Raw genomic sequence first — 8,037 nt, 5'->3', positions numbered from 1 at the left:
TTTCGTATTAATAGTGGCATGAGAGTAGATCATTCTTACCCAAGAAGACCTACAATTGGCATTTCAGTATAACTGACTGAAGACATGCTTGGCACAGTTAAAGCCTCTTGTCTTCACCATGTTGCCTTTTATACAAACTACAGTACTACAGTTGCTTACTTGCTTCAGAGCTCAATGAATAAGAAAATGTAAATACTTCTATTTGAAACATGTTTTTGCACTTTCCTTGGAAAGAGTGCCTTTGTAGACTTTCTATACCAACCTTTTTTTAAAATACGCAAGCACTGCCATCCTATCTGCCTTTAGCCAAACTAAACATAAGATGTTTTTAAAGGGCTCTCTTTAGTGTCTTTGGCAATGGAGCAATCCATGATGTACATACTCTGTTTTCCTTAGATTTTTCATAAAATGACTTTACATATGAAAATATTCAGTTCGCCCATATTTTGTAGCAGTGCCTTCAAGTTTAAAACATATTTGCTAACCAAGGACTGTATTTTCCTGTTTATCATTCATAAGTGGGTGGAGCAAAACAGGAAATGAATCATGAAATAAACTGAATGGAAAGACTAGCTAGCTTGCATTAACTGAATTAGGTTCTGACTTCATCTGAATAGTAAATCTACTTTGTCAAAATAGAATAAGATGAATGGTAGAAAGAGAGGAAGCTTCACTGTAACACTGGGGTGAAGGGAACACCTATTCAACTGGATTTGCATGGGGTTTTCTCCAGATTATTAAATTAATTAAAGATGTTTCAAAACAGCAACAAAAATAACAGGATTAGAAGCAGGAGTAAATCACATACAGCTTATAATATTGTATTTTTCCTTTACTTTTTGAGATGTACTTATTACACAGTGTCACACCCAGTGTTTCTACTGGCATGAGCTCTACTTTACAGACCTGACGAAGTCACAGGATACAGACAGAATGTATGTCCCAGAATGTGAGAGCACATCAGGTTCAATGCAAACTGGAAAACAGAAAGCGAGCAGTATGCATCTCAGTGAAGTCAAAGGCTTTCATGGCCAGAATCCATACTTTTTGGTGGGTTTCTTGGGCTATGTGGCCATGTTCTGGAAGAGTTTATTCCCAACATTTAGCCAGCATCTGTGACACTCTCTGAAGATGCCAGCCACAGATGCTGGCGAAACGTCAGGAATAAACTCTTCCAGAACACAGCCACACATCCCAAATAACCCACAAAAAAACGAAGTACGCATCTCTCTTCTGTGTCAACTCTGACACCTACTGGCACAATAACCATTTACAGTCACTAGCCAAGAAAGAAGTGTAAAAACAACACCGTCCTTTGGCACATTAAATACTAACAGTTTCATTACAACACAACTTTCATGGGCTATAGCCCACTTGTTATTGTTGTTAACTGCCCTCAGGTCAACCTCAGCTCTGTGGATGAAACATTTCCAAGCTGCCCTGTCCTTTGCTCTGCTCAGGTCTTCAGGTTCAGGCCAAGCCCTCCTTGATTAAGTACAATCATATGGCAAGTGGTCTCCCTCTCTTTTTACTGCCCTCTACCTTTCCTAGCATTATTGTCTTTTCCAATGATTCATCTCTTCTAATGATGTGGCCAAAGTATGACAGCCTCAGTTTCATCAACCTGGCTTCCAGGGAAAGTTCAGGCTTGACCTGTTCTAGAACCTATTTGTTTGTCTTCCTGGCCATCCACAGTATCTTCATCAATCTTCTTCAGCACCACATCTCAAAGGAGTTGATTTTATTTCTATCGGCTTTCCCCACTGTCCAGTTCTCACATTTGTACATGGTGATGAGGAATACAATGGCTTGGACGTGTTCGGAGTTACATCTTTACACTTTAGACTATTGTCCAATTCTTTATAGCTGTCCTTCCCAATCCTAGTTTTCTTCTAATTTCATGACTGCATTTTCCCTTCTGGCCAATGTTTGATCCAAGGTAAGAGAACTCTTTGATTATTTCAATTTTCTTGTTATCTAGGATGAATTCTTGTAGATCTGTGATCATTAGCATATTATCATACGTCTGTGAACTTTTAAGGTACCAGAGGACTCTGTTGTGTTTGCCACTAGAGACTAGCATGATCACCACTTCAGAAATAAGTTTAACAAAATGTTATTGTAATGGGAAGTGGAAAATAAAGTAAAAACATCTTTGATATACAGTTATCCAAAGGAACCTGAGGTGTATAAAACGATGGCATTGCCCCCCTCAATAAGAATTCTGCCCTTCAATTAAATTTTTTTTTAGTCTCCAGTTTTGTAGCAAAGCGGAGAGTAGAAACATTGATGATATATTTGCTATGTTTGAATTCTGTTAGTAACTTTCTCTGCTATTTTTCTTTGTCTGCCTAAACAATATTTCTAAACGTTCAAGTGAAATGTTAAGTTACTGAAATACTAGAAATGTGGGTGACGGAGGAAATTTTCATTGGTGGGCAGAATTCTTACTTGGAGAAGGGTCAACAACCTCATTTTGTCCTCCCCATAGATATACCCATGAAAGGGACAAATGTTATTTTGATCCATTCATTCTGTCTTTAAACAAGCAAACATACACAGTATCCCCACATCACTACTCAGCTGAAATGACAGGAAGGGGGTGTGGTTTTTTTGGATTGACATGAAAACAAACACTAAACAGCCAAGGCCAAGTTCATTTTTTCCCATTGCACAAGCTTTCCAGTCCATCACAATGATATGTCTAGTCCACAGGTTCAGGAAAGGAGAGAATTACAGTGGGACCTTGTTATCCGCTGAGGTTTGGTTCCAGGATCCCCCATGGATAACAAAATTTTTGGATGCTCAAGTCCCATTAAATATAATGGCAGATCAAAATGGCATCTCTATGGAAAATCAAGGTTTGCTATTTGGAATTTATACTTTTTTGGAATATTTTCAAGATGTGGAAGCTTGAATCCGTGGATAAAAAAATCTGTGGATAAGGAAGGCTGACTGTTCTTTACTGCAGGACCTTTTGTCAATAGTATGCTACATCAGATGTGAAATGTAACAGGTAGTATGAATAGAGGAGGACCAAAGCACAGGTAGATTGACTCAATCAAAGAAGCCATGATCCTGAGATTGCAAGACATGAGCATGGCTGTTGATGACAAGGTCTCATAGAGGCAGTGTTGCCAATGTGGTGACATTCACATGAAAATGGGGGTTTTAAAGAGCTTTTGGTGTGATTTCGGTGTCTGGCTCTATTTCGGTGCAGATTTGGTGACTTTTGCACATTTCAGCTCCAGCCTGACAGCGAGGCTGGCTACAGAGCAACCAATCCTTTGGAGTGTCACACTAAGTTTTCAGCCAATCAGAGAGAGGACTAGAGAGTGGTCGCCGCCCCTGCTCTCAGAAAAAGCTCTCTCTCAGCCCCTGACTCCCTTTGAGAGCGAGGCTACAGAACAACCAATCCTATTGGGAGTCACACTAACAGCCAATCAGAGAGAGGACAGTGGTTGCCCCTGCCCTCAGGAAAAGCTCAGCCAACTCTCCTGGCTTAGTGCTAGGGAATCCTGGGAATTGTAGTTTGTTTGGCATCAGAGCTCTTTCTGATAGAATAAACTCAATGTCTCACAAAACTACCATTCCCAGGGTTCCCTAGCACTGAGCCAGGGCAGCTAAAGCGGTCTTAAACTGTATTATTTCTGCAGTGTGTTTTGGACCCAACTCAGGCTGCATCTTCACTCCAGACTCCAGAGACAATCCAGTTTCCTAGCGTTTTAACTGCCATGGCCCAGTGCTATGAAATCCTGGGAATTGTAGTTTGTTGTCACACCAGAGAGAAGGTTAAATGTCTCACAAAACTAGAATTCCCAGGATTCCCTAGCACTGAGCCAGGGCAGTTAAAGAGGTGTCAAACTGGATTATTTCTGCAGTGCGGTTGCAGTCTAAGACTTTTCTATTTGGCACAAAACTTCCTGGACCCCCTTTATGCCAAAAGAAATATCTTTAAAGTATTAGAACAACCGAAAGATTCTTTGTTTGGTTCAGTGGTAATTTTGAGAGTTGAAATAAGTTACAATTATTTTTATTCAATTAGGGTTATGTTTATTTGCAAAAGATCCACCATATTAACATTACGGGAATTTTCTGGGAATTTTGACTGAATATTTGGTGTGATGTGGGGGAAGGATTCGGTGTGTTTTGGTCAAACGTGCAGGGAAATATCTTTGAGGCTTGTTGGCAACACTGGATACGGTTTCCCTATGCATCCCTTCATGCCTAAGCTTTCGTTCCTTCTCAATGCATAAATACCATTTCATATGTGTGTGTGTGTGTGTGTGTGTGTGTGTGTGTATTTTAAAGCCTCCTTGCTTTGAAAATATTTTCAAATTGAAACCCAGGTCATAACATGGTGATGACACCATAATGAAGGTAGCCTTTAGATACAGAATGTTTATCATAGCAACAGAGCTCTTAGCTCACTGCGTACTACCAGGACTGGAAGCAGGCTTGTCTTTTGGTCCTGGAGTCCTCCGTCCTGAGAAGAAGCAGCTTTACCGACAGAATTTTAGAATCCCTCCTTCATGAAGACCTAAATCAATGGAAGGGTACTCTCTCCTAGAGTTTATTTTGTGGGTAATATCCCCACTTACCCGTTTATGGGGCCACAATGATGTCGTTGCCCAATCCCCAATGGAATTACCCATTCTTATAATTTCAGTTACATCTTTAATTTTGTCGGTACTAACTGTACTCCTGGTGATCTGGCTGGCATGGAAAAATAGACTGGGAGAAGGCAGAAAAAAACCACGGGAAGCTCTGGCAGGGGTTCCACAAGAGGGCGAAGATTTGCAGAAAGCCCTCGCAGCTGTCGCAAGAGAGGGCGAAGTTATGCCAATGGCCCTCGGAAAGATGGCACGAGATGGTGAGGTTATTCTGAGGGCCCTCGGAGAGGCGTCACGGCGAGACAAAGAGATCCTGCTAGCCCTCGGAGAAGTGTCACAGCGAGACGAAGATATGCCGCTAGTCCTCCGAAAAGTGTCACAGCGAGAAAAGAGATCCCGCTAGCCCTCGGAGAAGTGTCACGGCGAGACGAAGAGATCCCGCTAGTCGTCCGAGAAGTGTCACGGCGAGACGAAGAGATCCCGCTAGCCCTCGGAGAAGTGTCACGGCGAGAGAAGAGATCCCGCTAGCCCTCCGAGAAGTGTCACGGCGAGACGAAGAGATCCCGCTAGCCCTCCGAGAAGTGTCACGCCGAGAGAAGAGATCCCGCTAGCCCTCCGAGAAGTGTCACGGTGAGAGAAGAGATCCTGCTAGCCCTCCGAGAAGTGTCACGGCGAGAGAAGAGATCCCGCTAGTCCTCTGAGAAGTGTCACGGCGAGAGAAGAGATCCCGCTAGCCCTCGGAGAAGTGTCACGGCGAGACAAAGAGATCTCGCTAGCCCTTGGAGAAGTGTCATAGTGAGACAAAGATATGCCGCTAGTCCTCCAAGAAGTGTCACGGCGAGACGAAGAGATCCCGCCTGCCTCCCAACCCTTGTCCCTGGAGGAGGAGGAAGAGGAAGCCAGGGCGCTCTGACGGCCGGGAAGATAGACGGACGGACCATCTCCGCCCAGGGCTCGCCTTCCCCCCAGCCCCCAGCCCTTGGAGCGGCCCTCTGGAGGCAGGTGAGGCCAGGAGTCCTCAATGTGGCCCCGGTCCTTCTTCCCCTTCCTTTCAGGTGCCTGGGAAGCGCTAGTGTGAAGACACACCCAACTAAAGATGGTGGCAAATTTGGGTGTGCAACACCGGTACCCTGGTGAAATCAAACTCTTCTACCCAAAAATGCTCTGATGCTGAATGTAAAGTTCAAAAAAGGGGGAAGTTTAATTTAAAGAACAAAAATAAAGAGTTTTCTCCTCCTCGGCTCTAAATAACTTGAAATAAAAGATACTTTACATACTTTCAGCAATCTTCAGGGTGTCATCTTTCTGGGTCTGATCTTGGTTTGGTCTCCTCTCTCAATGGAGCTGGTGCAGGGTCTTTCAGCTCCTGAATTCTTTGTCTTGAAGTAGGTAACTAATTTCTGGTAACTGATTTGGCTAACTTGTTCTTGGTAACTGATTCAGCTAACGTGTAAGAAATGCCCTTTCCGGCTGTCTGGGCCTGTTTGCCACCAAAAGACAGCTCTCTGCCTGCTCACAGCAAAGACTGCTCCAAACTAAAAAGTCTCTAGCTAAAGCAGAGCATGCTGGGAAAGGGCAAACCAAACCTGGAAAAATGCAGGGGATCCTACGGATCCTCCCACAACTAATACAATGAATTTTCCTACACTAAAATATTCTATGGCCTGAACCAACACGAAAGAAAATGCAGGGGGAGATTCAAATAGTCCTGGCAGGACATCACAGCTAGGCTTCCCTTTCTTTTCCCTCTCTCCCTCTCTATGGAAACACACGGGGGACTCTTTGCCCCTGTGAATCCCTGGATGGTGGGTCAGGGGATCTGGGGTGTGTATGTGTGTGTGTGTAATATATACTGGGAAAGGTGAGCCTCTCATATGTGTGTGTTTGAGCATGTGTATCTATATATTTATATGAGGGTCTCACCTTCCCCCTTCGGTTCTTTCCTCCCACTCTGGAAAAGTTTATACAGTCGGCCCTTCTTATACACGGATTTTTTATACACGGATTCTAGCATACACGGTTTGAACATGTTCAAAAAAAGTATAAATTTAAATGATCAAACCTCGATTTTCCATTTTTTATAAAGGACACCATTTTGCTATGTCATTATATTCAATGGGACTTGAGCATACACGGATTTTGTTATACACGGGAGATCTTGGAACCAAACCCCAGCATATAACAAGGCTCCACTGTACAGTAGAGTCTCGGTTAACCAACCTTCAGTTAACCGACACTCCGGATTATCCGACGTCCCATGCTTCTTCGTGAGAAGAATAATAACAATAATAACCTACTTCTTTTTAATCTGAGAGACCACCTCTCTAGGAATCTCTGTGTCTTCCAACACAACTCTATGGTCAACATCTGCCAAAAGTTGACCATATAATCATGCTGGAGGACCTACAAATGCCTAGAGAAGTGTTTTCTCTAATGATCTCTAATATCCTCCAGCTCAACTCTATGGTCACTTTCCAGCAGAATTTCTCTAGAAGACCTAAGAATGTCTTGAGAGAACATATTAATCAAATAAATCAATAATCAAAACTACAAAAGTCAAGCCGTAAATGTGGAGGGCCAACTGTAGACTGAAACGATGGAGTAACTAATTTAATAATTCTTTAACAAATTATTGCATTTGATTTTGTTTGTTTGAAATGACCAAGCCTTCTCTGATTTGTAGAAGTTCACACTAACGCAATATTGAGCCCAAAATGGTATCATTTAGTGGATGCTTGCACAAGAAATTTTAAAACGAGTGAACCAGGTTGGGGGAAAGGGTTCATCTGTGTTCATTGATCTATTCAAGAAAAAGAAACAAAAGGAAGTTGATGAGAAGAAGAGGACACAAGGTCTAATATGAGCTGGGTTAGCCCTCATACTAGGCTCGTACTTTGTTCTTTTTCTATTTCTATTTTTAAAGAAATACGTAAAGTAATGAATGAAACAGTAATCAGACATAATGCCATTTTCTCAGAATACTAACTGTTAAATGCAGTATTTTTTTTAATCAATACACATTTTATTGCATTGTAATTTATTGTGTGTGTCTTTTCTTCCCATAGCTCTTTGTTGAGCTCTGGAGAGTTTTTGATGTAGTGATGTGATAACATTTACATCATTTCCCTGCTGTGACTTCAGCTAATGTTGTCACAATGTTCTGGAGGGTCTAATAGACATCAATGTTCAGTAAGGCATTGGTGCAGACAAGGTCTCAATTCCAATATAGTGCAGAACTCTCAGAGAAAGGTGATATTTCCTTTTCTATCAGTTGCCATGCCTAGTTGTCCCCGATTGATTCTGTACAAATCTTTAAGAAAACTCAATAGGAAATTGTCCTTTTGCTATTATTATTATTATTATTAACCTTTATTTATAAAGCGCTGTAAGTTTACACAGCGCTGTACATCAATTTTTTTTAGTC

The sequence above is a fragment of the Sceloporus undulatus genome, unplaced genomic scaffold, assembly GCF_019175285.1.
Source record: "Sceloporus undulatus isolate JIND9_A2432 ecotype Alabama unplaced genomic scaffold, SceUnd_v1.1 scaffold_14, whole genome shotgun sequence".
Lineage (NCBI taxonomy): Eukaryota > Metazoa > Chordata > Lepidosauria > Squamata > Phrynosomatidae > Sceloporus > Sceloporus undulatus.
Note: the sequence above shows the minus strand (reverse complement) of the source record.